General features: G+C 40.5%; 2 protein-coding genes and 1 long non-coding RNA gene across 5 annotated transcripts in view; 2 read left to right on the top strand and 1 right to left on the bottom strand.

The window, feature by feature from the left end:
- LOC147653454 (uncharacterized) overlaps positions 1-2102 on the top strand; it is a 7917-nt gene extending 5815 nt beyond the window's left edge. Inside the window, exons 2-3 of the long non-coding RNA XR_015286179.1 lie at positions 620-736; positions 1760-2102. This is a non-coding gene — a long non-coding RNA (uncharacterized LOC147653454). The remainder of the gene's footprint in view (positions 1-619; positions 737-1759) is intronic.
- Positions 1-12343, bottom strand: part of ZBED4 (zinc finger BED-type containing 4) — a 26588-nt gene extending 14245 nt beyond the window's left edge. Inside the window, exons 1-2 of one of the 3 annotated variants that reach the window (XR_015286178.1) lie at positions 11570-11766; positions 4899-4975 (exon numbers count right to left, since the gene is read on the bottom strand). The gene's annotated coding sequence lies outside the window, so the exon portion shown is untranslated. Of the gene's footprint in view, positions 1-4898; positions 4976-10867; positions 11099-11569 lie in introns of those variants that run through there. The other 2 variants (XM_086886894.1, XM_023918670.2) reach the window with 2 other exon arrangements.
- Positions 11700-14210, top strand: part of BRD1 (bromodomain containing 1) — a 66270-nt gene continuing 63759 nt past the window's right edge. Inside the window, exon 1 of the mRNA XM_086886886.1 lies at positions 11700-14210. The gene's annotated coding sequence lies outside the window, so the exon portion shown is untranslated.

Genomic DNA, 14210 nt, shown 5'->3' with positions numbered 1-14210 from the left:
GATGATTTCAAACAGTAAGAAATGATACACCTGTAAAGAAGAAACCTGAATAGGCAGGATGATGAAAAACAAAAAAACATGTTTTGTGTAGTCAGTCTTCTTGGAACTCTTGCTGAAAATATCCATGTAAGTAGAAAGTGGAGAAAGTCCTCACAGAATATATTACATTAATCTGTTATAATTTTTCTGATATACAAAATGGAACTACCTCTGTTAAACTGCTAAGACTACCATGTAGTAGTATCTATTTTCCTGCTAACCAGATGAAGTCTGAAGATGTCTTTTTTAAAAACCCTTCATAGCTATCCAACCCAATTCTGTTCTCATATTGATGCCAGTTAGTTATATATCCTCGGATAGTTTCAATAGTGCTATTGAGAGATTTCCCATGGTTTATATATATAGTATGTGTAACATGACATAGTAATATGCTTCTATTAAAACATTTGTATCCTGGAATGCTTGTGAACTCGAAGGTTATGCAAAGGAAATGTAAATCATCATACCCAAGACCACAAAAACATATTTTCAAGGGTATGAACAATAGTTTAAGTACTTCATAGGGATTTTTTTTAAACCTAAGATTAATCTTCCTTTTGTCACACAACTTTATTTCAAGTGAGAAGACACCTGGTATGGAGATGAAAAATTTATTTGGAGAATCATTTGCAACTGAGAGTACCTTCTTTCTTGCTCATGTAATAAACTGAAGAAGCATGCCTGGATATTTCTTAAAGTAAGGAAAAGACCATGTCTTTATTAAATCTACTAAATAAAACAGAAAACAATATCCACAATTCTATCCAAGGTAATTAGAGTTCAGAAACACTCAGTTTCACCACTATGCCAATAAGAACAAGAAATATAACAAAAATAAAGAGGTAACTTTAAAACCAAGTTTCCATATCACATGCAGGCATAATGCACATGCCCACAATACGGGTGAACTTCTTAGGGCTCTTTCAAGCATTTTTTGTCATTCTGTATTTTCTAAGTAAATTGTACATTCATCAGTAGCATCTGACATTTTCACCTGAAATCCCACTTTAAAAAGCAATGATCACATCTCTCTCCCTCTCAAAACAAACCCTCCTAGTCATGGAACAGGGGCGAGGGAGGGAGAAATGACAATGCATCGTCTTCGTATTCACTTGTCAACGTGCCTGTTTGTAACCTCCATAACAAGAGGGATTCTCCTCTTAACCTCTTTTAGGGATATATTCTCTTTGTCTTCTTCAAGGTAAGGTGATGTGAGAATCTGAGGCACAAAGTGTGCCCTTATCTCTAATACCAAGCTCTGACACCCAAGAAAACACCATGAAAATAACTGTTAAATAGAAAAGCTAAAAGTGTGTGTAGAGAGTTTTCTTAAGTTACTGGGTGAAAAAGTTAAACTAGTTTAGAAAACAGAAGACAAGATGGAGGATTTAGAGTGTTTTCTCTTTTCCTTCTTCTTTCTTCTTCATCTTCTAGAAATTTTTAGGTAATAGTTAGTGATTGAATAGAAAATGCCTCAGTGCAACCCACAGGTGAGGGATCATTAAGTCACTAAGAAAAATAATATACCTGTCTATTATTAATTGGGTGAGAATAAGTATAAAGAGACTGCATAGTTTGGGGCCATTCTGTGCTATTCAAGCCAACTTGAGCCAAAGCTGTGGTGGATGAACTTCTGCAGAAAGGCTGGGAAAGACCTGCCAAGTCTTTTGATGATATATTAATAAACATGAGAAACAAGAAATTAATGAACCTTTTACAGTATCCTTCCTGAAACAGAACTGAGATAAAGGAAACTCCACTTTGAGGGGGTATCCCAGAGGAGCTCAGCCCTGAAGAGACTGAGATCCCACAGCAACAGGTGAGACTTTGCAAAGACTCAACTGACTCAGACAACCAAGCTGAAGGAAGCCAATACTGTTTCCACCAGCACCACACTGAGCATTCTCAGGAAGTACTTCTCTCAAAAGAAATGATTTATAGAAGAACCATCCTACTGCTGTAGACAGATCTTAATTTGACCAAATAAGGTTTTGCTCAAGGAGCAAAAAATACAAGAAATTTTAAATTAAGAATAAAGCTTTTTGTATACTTATTTTGAAAAATGCAGTTAATGAGCTTTAATTAATGTAATGCAACTCAGTTTTTAAGTAAGTTTGACATAGTACAATTACATGGATGTCCTATCCATTGCAAGATCCACAACACTATTAGTATAACAGGTGAAGAAATGGATAACCCTTTCCATTCACTTGATTCCTATTATTATTAATTATTTTAATAAACCTCATATTTTGTGAGTTATAGAAAAGGGAAATAAAAACATTTTTAAAAAAGGATGAGGAATCTTCCTGCTCTTTATGAACATCATTGTATTTCCTGTCATAAATGAATTATGGTCTCCCCACAGTTCAGTAAGCCACTGAAGACAACTCAAAATCACTAGAAAAGGAAACAAGCAGGACCTCAATTCCTCACATTTCCCAGTACCAAAGCAAGGATGCTGCTGACAGCACAATCTGCACACTGACTGTCTGAAAGCAGACCCACTCTTCCCACTGTTTCAGCAGCTATTGATGCAAGTCACAGCAAGTGACAACCTCCCATGAAATGAGTTTTAGAGTCTTGTCTTTCAGTTGTTTTTTTTCCCTGTCTGTACATATGCTCCCGTATCATGCATATCATATTTCCACCTTTAATGCAGGATAAAGAAGGGGAACCACACAGTAAAAAAACAGAAAAAAACACATGATTGCCTTGAGCTATGCCCATATTAGCACTGGGATTTGCAGTTAAATTAAGAAATGTTGTCATGAGCTAGGAGCCAGTAGTTGAGTGTGAGACAAACAGGCAGCAGTTTTCACACTGCTTTGTTCTCTCCCACCTTCTCAGGGCACTACTAGATCCCTTTAATCAGGAACTAGCTTTTCTTCAATGATCTAAACTGCACATAAGAATTATTGTATAGCATACAAACTGAAAGACTACTGGATTACAGTGGATGCTGAAGGATGTAGACCAGTAACAGTGCTGACCTACGGAAATTTAAAATTTTCACAGAAAAGGTAATATCTGGACAACAGAATCTTTGTTCTCAGGAGACTCCAGCTCTATCTAAGCATCTGTTTTTAGGGTACCCACTTTCAAGAGAATACTGCTTTAATCACAAATTAAGAAAGGATCTATCAGAACACTGAGCTTGCAGTCAACAATTATTTCATATGGGACTATAAATCAAGAAATAGTTCTTGTAGGTAACAAAGACCAGATACTCATTTTCATTGGACTGGTAATACTAAAGTGGATTATTTTCATTGAAGGCATTTAACCTTGAGAGTCACAATGGAAAGGCACTTTGAGTATTATATAGTACAGTGCTTGACATCATCTAATGAAACTGTGCAAAGCATTCAGTGACCTTGAGATGAGTATATTAGAATACAGCATTAACTACATGGAGAGTGAACTTTTGCATATTCTGGAAAAAAAAAAAAAAAAAACACCTTGTCCCTTTTGTTGTATTTATTTACAGTGGTCTAAAACTGACCTGGGAGGCTGGTACAAACAACTACTCACTCCTGCTCCTCAGCTCTCCTCTAGGTTTGGAAAGTGCTAGCAGCCAATTTTTGCTTAGACTGGTGAAGAATAACCCACAGACAGATTTAGTACGTAATGAAATCTCCTACGTCTTCTGTATTGGTCACCAAGGAGAAGTTTCCTTCAAGGAATGAATCTGAATCAAACTTGTAATTTTATCTTCTTACAGAGGCCACAGTCATACAGGGAAATGCTATGAAAGTTGGGGTTGTTCAAAGAGAAGGCTCCAGTGAGACTTTAGACTAGCCTTTCAGGAAGAGGAGCTTGTAAGAAGGATGGAGACCAACTTTTTAGTAGGGCCTGTAATGACAGGAAAAGAGGTATGGGTTTAAACAAAAAGAAGGTAGAGTTGAACTAGATATAAGGAATAGATTTTTTTCAATGAGGATGATTAAATGCTGAAACAGGTTTTCCAGAGATGCAGTAGATGCCCCAACTTTGGCAACACTCAAGGCCAGGCTGGATGGGGCTCTAACTCATGTGGCCCCTCCTCATGGCATGGGGTTTGACTTCATGGCCTTTAGAGGTGCCTTCTTCTGATTCTATGACCCCCACCAAGACTTCCTAGGTCAACATTTTCTCCATCTTACACATTCTGTCCATCTGTTGCTAACATGCACGTTAACCAATAATACAGATGGCTTAAAAATTGAAGTATTTTATTCAGGGCACAGAGCGGATGAGATAAGAAATAAATACAAAGTTCTGAAACACTATACAAGAACAACATTTATTGTTACTCCACATATAAATGCTTATCGTCATATAAACAATTTTTTCTTTACAGCATCTTACTTTGGAATCTCAGGCTTCCAAAACATCTGTATTCAAAAGCTCAAATGGAATATATAAAGTTTCAATATTTTTAGACAAAAACCCTAGAAGAAAATATTAAAACTAACTTGCTCAGTGAAGACATGAAATCTAATTAAGATGCCTGTAATTTGAGTACAGGATGAATGCAGCATCTAAGTAACCTCCACTTTCTAAACAGTATAATTCAGGGTAAGGATGCATATATGCCAGCTGATACCACAGAGTAAGGGATGCCCATAAATCATAGACCAGTTACTATTTCTGTACCACTCTAAAGATATCCAGGCTTCTAAACTTAAATTTTTAAGGCTCAGGCACTCATACAAATCTCGTGCTAAATTATTAAGCTCCATACAAGTCAGTGCCCAGGCATACAATTATTCATTACCTTTTTCTATTGTCTTCCTTTAAATTAATAAAAATAATGATACAAGACTCAAAACAAACAAGCTGCTTACTAGTTTATTGTGAAAAACAAACAAACTTACACATCTGTTCCACTGCAGGCAGGCGGCTTCATTTGAGGTTAAATAGTTGCTACTCAAAATTACTGAGATGATTGTATCTAAGGAAAAGAAGAAAGTAATTACTTTTAATATTTTTTAAACACATTAACTGTCACAGAGGCAACTCATGAGATGTTTCAAATTTCTCTTTAGGTGACAGCTCCAGGAGCTGCACTTAACACCTTTCAGCTTTTTTCAAATCTCTAGCCCTCACAATTATTAAGAAAAATCAGACATTTTCACTTCTAGAGCTCCAAAGCAAAATAAAAATAATTATAAAAACCCATCAGATGATTGCTAAAATAAAATTTAAAAGTCAAATTTTTGTATTTATTTTAGCACTGCTCCATTTTATAATGCTTATGCTGAATGAAACAGAGTCTACATTACATGCAAGATTTTATAGGAGCTTGCTGACACCTTTCCATACACTACAGGATTCACCTTGTTAAACCTTCTCTTCATAAGCTAAACATATTGCTTACACCAACTAACTTGCTTGCACCAACCACATGTATTAATCAACATGCAATGGGATAGGATCAACACAAGATTATCATTCCCCACGTATGAGAAATGAGCAATTGCAAGTGGAGCATATTAGATCACATATTTTGGCTTGGCAACTAAACAGACCAAAACAGTCTATTGCAGGACACATTTTTTGAGTTTTGCAACTTCAGTTCCAGTGATCTCATCAATATACAGAATGAGTGCCATAGTGTAGAGGTCCCAGTACACTGAAAAAACCCTAACCCAACAAACCAAGAAAACATTTTGCCACCTTATAAAATCCATAATCTGCAAGGCATTCTCTCTCATATTGCAGAGCTTATTCTTCTTAATCAGTCTGAGATGTTTAACAATATATATACACACACACACGCATATATATATATAGATATATATCTATATATATATATCTATATCTCCACACTTAGAGTTTTCTCCCTTAGGAAGATTATCTCTCAGAGAGCCGACAGTCCTGATGACTGGCTTAGTGTGCATTATGAAATGAACTATCATTTCTCTTGCTGACATTTTTTACTTAAAACCATTCCTATAGTGCCTCTTAAGCAATTCAAACACCTCCAGAGCTGTGCTGCTGGCTAATTTGACTGTTGAGATACTTTAGCTATCCCTATTACAGCAACATATAAATAATGTATGCAGAGAGGAAGGTGTCAGCCAAGGAGACACAGACCCACCAGAGGCAGGGCGCTCAGTGGAGCAGTCAGGGAACTCTCCTCAGATGTGGATTAAGCTCCTCAGGCAAAGCAGGGAAGTGAACCTGGCTCTCCCACATTCCTTCCAAGTGCCAGAGCCATCAGACTACAGGCAAAATAAAGTACAAATATGCATCTTGCGCTCCCTGATGTCTTTAGAACCCCTCAACCCTTCTATTCCCATTTTCCCCCTCTCTGATTTGTTAAAGATAACTATAGTTTCATGCCAGGCCAAACATTTTATTAAATTCAAATTAATGTTTGGGTTTTCTTGATTGTTTATTTTTGTGAGAAGAATCACAAGAAGTAATTTTAGCTGGATCTCAGATTACTTTCTTTAGAGGCAGACTGATTTTTTTGCAGGCAGATTGATTCAGAAAATAGCATACAGAATAACAGTAACAGGTAAACAGAATAATTATTAAAAAGCCACTTAACCTATCTGGGGTAAAACAGGCACAAATTCTTTGATCATTGCCACACAAAAGAAATATATTATTAAATATCTTCTCCCATATATTTTGCAAATAATTGCAAAAAAAGTATTGCTGCAATGTTCAGCTGTTAAAAATCCTGTTTTCAGCCTTGATTTTCAAGCTAATGAGTACTGTACCCCAGAACTGACTTTTATATTAATTATACAGAAAATCTGAACACTCCCTGCAAAAATTACTCTAACACATCACAGGAAAAACAACCTGTATGACATTAGTGAATGAAAACTAGAAAACACAGTGTAACAAAAAAAATAAAAAAATTCCAACAACCTTTCACACAGCTGTAATAAAAAACTAGTTCCCTTCTAAACCTTCAGAAAGGGATTGTCCTACACATCCTTAAACAACAAAGGAGTAAGGGAAAGAGGTAAGACATAGAAAGGACACAACTGCACAGTAATTGCTAAAGAGAGCATGCAGGTTGTGAGTTTACATAGAGTTTATAGTAATATAATAATATTTCTTATGTCAACATCCACTGAAAACCAGTCTTAGACTATAGAAAAGATTTATACCACATCTTTCAATATGTTGTTCAATATAAAAACAAAATTAAAAAAAACCCCCACTATTTTCCTGAATTATCACACTTGAATGAAAATAAGGACCTTAAAAATCAAGCTATTTCCCTGTTGTTGCTTGAACAGCCCATCATATTGAGCTCTATCTCATCACAAAAGAAAACCCCAAACCAAACCACAACCCCAAACCTAAACCAATACTACCATGGTTCAACTATGTACCACACTAATTTAGGACAGAAGTTCCTTCGCTTCAGCAAACAAACAAACAAAAAACATAACAAAAAAAATAAAACAAACAAACAACAAACAAAAAAACCCACAAAAAAATTATGATTACTTACTTCTTGACCTGAGAGCTTTAAATTCTAGATTTCACTTGAAAGCTACCATTAGGCCACAGAAACGACTCAATTTTTTCACTAATTGGATGAAATGAAGCCATTACATAGCTGTAAATTGACCAATACTGAGGATGCCAGTAACAAATACAAATTAAATAGCCAAAGATGTGCAGAAAACAAGGCACATCTGCCATATAAGAACTCTTTCTTTGTGAGGTCTGTTTTGAAAGCGTACACTACAACATGTAACATTCTGTGAATTTCATGAATTTTTGTTGACACTAGTAAAATAGAAAGATCATCCCTACTTCAGGAGAAAAATGTCAGTCATGATGAGTTAAAGACTCTGCTCTATATGGTGCAAAATTCCCCATTAAACTATATATAATATTCTTTTCTATATAAAACTGTATCATCCTGTTATTTGCATATAGGTGATTATTTTAACTGTTCATTACAGTGGCAACCCCGTAGCAAAACATGCTTACTTTGAAGATAAAACTTAAAAAATAAAAGCAAGCTGCAAAAAAAACAGGATTTACAAACCCCCCTGTAAATATTCTTCACTGTGAATGGCAATAAATTGCAGCAAGCTGTTGGGAAATGCAACATGCACATTCTTTAACTCAAACTTTCTCAGAGGAGAAAAAAAAAAATGCCTCAGAAGTTAATGTATTTAGGATTCTAAAAACTCAAAGAGAACAAAATCCAAGAAAAAAAGGAGAAGAAAACAGAAAACCCCAGTAGACTCAAAGGCCACTTCCTTCTGTAATACCTAGTTTTAAAAAGCATTTGATAGTACTTTAGTGGATTGACAATTTTAAATAAACATGTAAAATTCTGTTGCTCTCCTGTATTTTCCAAGGCCCTCTTATAATTCTCAGGGATATGTTAATGTTTATTGAAGAAGACCCCTCTGCACTAAGCACCTGTGACACTGGCTGTTCTGCAAACACAATTCTTGCTCTGGACATTTACTGTCTTGGTTTAAAATAAGCCATAGTAGGGGGAAGCACCAGACAGAGAGGCTGCAGCAAAGTAACAGGAAGATAGCAAATAGCAAACATTAAGCTCATCACCTGTCTAGCCTTCTGCTGTTCTATACTTTGCCTCTCACATTATCAATGAGGATGCTGTACATATCACAATTTTGCCTTATATAGATGTTATGAATGAGTGGTTTGGCTGCTTAAAGGAACACTGTCAAAGTGTTTAAAAAAAGACGGGTTTAATATGGATATGTGAAAAAGCAACTTTACAGAGTTCAGTGGCAAGATTCACTATACTACTTACTACACAGACTAAAGCATACAAAGGAAGATCAAGTAAGAAGCCATTTTTAATAATTTACACAAAAGCTGTGAATGCAAAAGAAGTAAGATTACAAAGAATATGGGTGGAAAGATAGGGGTGCAGAAGGATTTAGCAGCACTTAATACTTCAGTACTTTAACATTTACAAAGTGATTTGTTAGTTTTCACAACAATTTTAACAATGACTTAACTATGGATTCAAAGTAGTAACATTTGTATCACAACCGATTCAAATACACACAGGTAAATGATGTATACACCTTTTCTATGTGTGTAAAGGCTCCTATGAAAAATTTCCCTCAAATTCACTAAAATATGTCAAATCCCTTTGAATTTCCCAATAGGCAATGGTTGCACCTTGAGGAACATGGAGATGGGGGGTGAGGGGCTGACAGTCCTTGAGTACCACGAACTTGAGGGTTTGTGAGCTCTGGGAGGTGCTGGGACTGGCTGCTGTGGTCCAGGAGAGCTCAAACAGCCTCACTTAGGACTGCTGTTTATAGGGTCAGAAGACAATTGACTGTGGTCATCAGAAACCTTCCTTCCTGACCATAAATGAAGTCAGTAACTACTAAGCTTTTTTTCCCCAAAGTGCAGTAGGAATGGTACCGTTCCACGTGGGCTACATCCAGGTAAATGGTTTACCAAAGCTACAGGAGGTAATTGCGTATACTTTTTTTCCCCCCTTTACTACGCCAGAGCTCCCTCGCGGCCCAACTGGTACAGTCAAAGGACTGCTTCACCACTCAGCTGGTTTGCTCGAGGCTTCCCAGGAGACTCCAAGAAGGCAGAGCAGTCACAAGAATGGGGGGGTGTTATACCACAAGAAGTAAACGAGTTATTTTTATGTAAGAGTACAAATGCTTGGAAAACTTTTCTCCAAGATGCTTAGTTTAGGTACTTCATTTTACTTATTCTCAATTAATTCTTACATTTGACTGCTCTGGAGAACTCCTATGGAATAAATTCCTCAACATCTGCTGAAGCTGCAAGGTACTAGCAACATAAAGTACCAAAGCAGACACACATCCAACCGTACAAAAACTGTCAGCATCTTGCCTGTTGCTCTTATACCTAGTGGACAGCACTCAAATTTTTAAAAGTACACCAAAGAATTTATTTTGTTTTGAAAAGAATTTTTTCCTCTGCAAAACCAGCCTCCATAGTGAATAATTGCTAGAATGCCCCCGCTCAGTATTTGCACAAACACAGGCTTCCTTAGTAGCAGCACAGTATCTTGGGGATAGTTGATAAAGTCTTCCAGACTTCACTCCCCCCAAGAATGTAAGCCACGAATGTCCTCCCAAGGGTGCAGGCCTGCTCTTAAAGTGAAATACTGCATTACTGAAAATAACCTTTAGAAGTAAAGTGCTGTACTCACGCTCTTGAAAAGCAAACCAGACATATATGTATAGTAGGCCATAAAGACAAAATGTAAGGAAAGTCTGGAAAGTACATTCATATTATGGGGGCTTGAAGAGCTTTCTCTGCTTAGTATTATATGTGTAGCATGACAGCTCATGCTAAATTATTGAAGTTTTTCAAAGGAACCCCTCAGAAACAAGACAGGACTGCTTCTAACAAGCACTACAGAGAGAGGTCTCTACACTGCAAAGCCTAACTACTAAACTTAGCAATGATAAATAGAACCACCATGAATGCAAAAGAGGCTTTAATCTTTCAGTATAGTAATACATGTTTTTATACTTTCAGTAGGCTGTATATGCAGCAGACAATTTTTAAGCGCATCGGACACCCTGAGAACTCAAGTAAGCATTCTAACACAAGCACTCTTAACATCAGAAGCTACAAAAGACATTTTTAAGCAAAATTGCCATGCCCCAAGCACAAAATGAGAGCAACACTACATGAAAGCAAAATCCTGCACTTTTCCGAGGCACCATTCTTGAGCGACTCTGCCAAAGAGGGATGGCTGAACTTCACCGCAAAAAACACAGACGCGGTCTCACCCCACGGCCGAAGCCGCTGGCGGGCGCCTGCCCACCTCGTGTCCTGTTTCTCGGAGAGGGAAAACGCTTTTTATGATTACCGGGCTTTCCGGTCCCGGTATCTGACTCGGGAACTGTATCCGAGGGGGTCCCCGGCCCCAGGTTCGCACCCTGAGGAGGACGGTGGGCTCTCCACGCCTGGGCTGCCTGGGCCATCTTGGGTCGGGATGGCAGCGGCCACATGGTCACCGCTCCCTCCACGGGCCCGGCTACTGCGGCCCCACCAGGTGGGCGCGGGCGCTCAGCCCCGGCGGGTCCCGCCGGCCCGACCCGGCCCGGCCCGGCCCGCGCCGCCACAATGCCGGGGGGGGCTCGAGGCGCACCCGGCCCCGCGGCGGACACCCCTCCCCGGGCGCGGGGCGGTGGGGCCCGCCAGGCGGCCCGGGACAGCACCAAACCCTTAGGCTCCAGCAACCTCTGTTCACCGGGCCGTCCGCGCCCCCCGCGGGGCCCCGCAGACAATAGAGCCGGCACCGCCGGCCTGGTTCCCGGCTTCCTGCACTGCCCCGCCACCACACGCCCCCTCCCCGGCCTAGCGGCGCTGTCCCGCGGGCGTTCCAGGGAGGGACAAGGCGCCGCCGGGCCGGGACGCAGCTCCCCGGCCGCACAAGGCACCAAGGCCGCTGAGGCCAAACGCAAAGGTGGCGGGCACGGGGGGGGGGGGGGGGGGGACGGGACTGCGGGACCAGAGAGCTGTACCGCCCTGCCCAGTGCCCTCCCGGTGCCAGAACAGTGCTACTCACCTCCCCGGGCGGCCGCCCCGGGGGAAGCCAGAGGTCGCCACTGCCGCCGCCCGGCCGGGCCCGAAGGAGTTAAGAGGAAGGGCCGGGCGGGCCCGTCCCATTCATTACCCGGCGCTTTGTCTCCGCCGCCGCCGCGGCGCTGAGCAGCTGCCCCGGCTCGGCCGCCGCGGGCGCGGGGCGCAGGCGCGGGGGGCGGCGCCACGCACGGCGCGCGACATGTCAGCGCGCCAGGCCGCAAAATGGCGGCACCGGGCCGCGGTGTTCAGGGGCTGCGGGCTCCCTTCGCATCCGAGTCCCGGCGGCGCCCTATGCGGGTCGGGGCCCGACACCGGCCTTCTCCTCAAGGGCGCGGCCGCTGGTCGCACCCCGCTTCGTTGCTGGGGCGGCTGAGGGCGGTGCATGAGATGGTTCTGAGGGTGGCGGGCCGGGTTCGGAGCGGTTCCTGCGGTGCTTCAGGCCTGGAGGGACCTCCAGTGCCTCTGCCGCGGCCGGCCGCGCCTTCCTCGGGAGGCTGCGGGCGAGCGCCTCGCATTCCCCATGGGTCGGCCGTGGAGAGGGTTTCCTAGGCCGGCTGGAGCGGGCACGGACACGCTGTTCCGAGCGCAGCCCTCGCCCTGTCAGGAATTTAGCCTCCATTGTTCGTATCCGCAGTTAAACCCACCTTGATGGGTATGCGTGGTCTAACGCACAGCGGGTTTGGTTCTGGGCGCTGTTGTGATATAGTGAGTCTGCCTCGGGAGGGCCCTTGACGTGGCGCTCGAGTCTCCCCTGAGCAGGCATCCCAGGGGAGGATGTTCAGGGCTGAAGGGAATGCACTGCGCCGGGGAAACGGTGGCCAGCTATATGCTTAAGGTCATGTTCTGGATGAAGCTCCTCCGATTCTGGTGTTCTGTTCTAGGCCGGTGATTGTCTTCTCCAATTGAGAAACATTAGTTAAGGTTACAAATGGGCCGAGTGATCCAGACTTTTCAGGTGGGGTGAGGGTGAAGAAGGGTGGTTTGCTGTTGCGTTCTTCAGGTGTATGCCATTTCTCCGGAAAGCTGAGAGAGATATAATATGCTGTGATTGTGACATTTGTTGTCAAATTCCCAGAGGCAGTCATAGATTTCACTTTCGTTGCTTTAAGTGTTGGTAGTCATAACTCTGGTTATCTCTGGGAGTGAAAACAGGAGAAAAACCTTAGGAGTACTGTAAACAGTACTGGTTTGGAAACAATGTTAAATTTTAGATTAAGAGAGTATTCAGAGAGACAGTGCTTAAGCAAGTCCTTACTTTTTGATCTGCATTATTTTCATCACTTAATTTTCCGTTTTTTTTTATTTTCAACAGATTTTGTAAAGAGTGTTTGGGTTGGTTATAGGCAGTACGTGAAGAGATCAGTTGGTATCTTTTTGATTTGAAATAGTAGAGTTCTTCAACATTCTGTTGTTTTAGGTATATGTTTGTACTTAAGTATGCATGTGATTTTCTAAATGGATTCTGCCAGTCAACATACAGTAAATGATCTGTTGTGGTTAATACTTCCTTTGGAAATCTCATGTCAAGTTGTTGGGTTTTTTTTTTTGGTTTTTTTTTCAGTCATACACTACTCAAACTCCTGACAAAATAGTTGTTACACTGTGGGCAGACAGTCCTTTTTTCCTTATTTCTTTTTCATTTACAGTTTCTTGTTATTGGTAGAATTCCAATGTATCATTGTGTGTGTATATATATATATGCTTTTACAGACAATATTATATATATAGTACATATATTAGTTACTGTAGATGACTGAGGCCAAGCATCGGAGGCTGGAGTGATTTCAGGTGAAGTTACTTGGACTTGCTTAGTTTCCACAGTTACAAAGTGCAGTTATATGAATAGAACTGCTTAAAAAAAAAGTTTGATCTTCACTAGCTCTTCTTACTAGACACAGTAATAGAGGTGTGAGAGCTTAGGTAAGAAGTCTCAATCACCACTCTGCTGATGGGAAATTACGGAGGTGATGATATCAACAACTGTTATTATTAGTATCAAAATATGTTACCTCATTAAGCATCTTTTAGAAAACTATAAAATTTCAACAGTTGGAATGACATGGTTGTGTTTATCACAATATGGAAAGATTGAATATCAGAGTATGTGGCTTTGTTAATTGCTTTTTTTAACAAAAAGTTAAAAGTTTTCCAAGCATTTGTACTCTTACATAAAGTCTGTGACTTTAGAGAGTTCCACAATTCATAGTTGAAAATTGTACACTAACTTAATTGTAAAGATTGGAAATTAATTTTGCACTTTTGCACTCTGTGTTGCTCTTTCTGTAATCATTTCTCTGTACCTCTTATTTTTTTTCATACATTTTATTCTGAGAATTAGCTTGAGGGTTATGAAAGTTGAGATTAATGAAAGTTAATTGTTTCTCTAAATTATCTTGTAGGTGGCTTGAGAACCAATCAGTGATTCTGTATATTATCTACAGATGTGTATCACAGATTGATTGAAGTAACTGGAGTTTCTCTGCTCTTTTACAAAAATAATATTTTTGTAAATTGGGTCTTAAAAATCTGAGCAAAGCTGGATCCAGAATGTCTTCTCACAAATAACCAAGTAATGTGATGAATAAAACACGGAGGTGGTGATCTGGTGACAGTCAAAAGAAAGA

This window comes from Cyanistes caeruleus, chromosome 4 (assembly GCF_971803275.1).
Source record: "Cyanistes caeruleus chromosome 4, bCyaCae1.hap1.1, whole genome shotgun sequence".
NCBI lineage: Eukaryota > Metazoa > Chordata > Aves > Passeriformes > Paridae > Cyanistes > Cyanistes caeruleus.
Note: the sequence above shows the minus strand (reverse complement) of the source record. Positions and strands in the feature narration are given on the sequence as shown.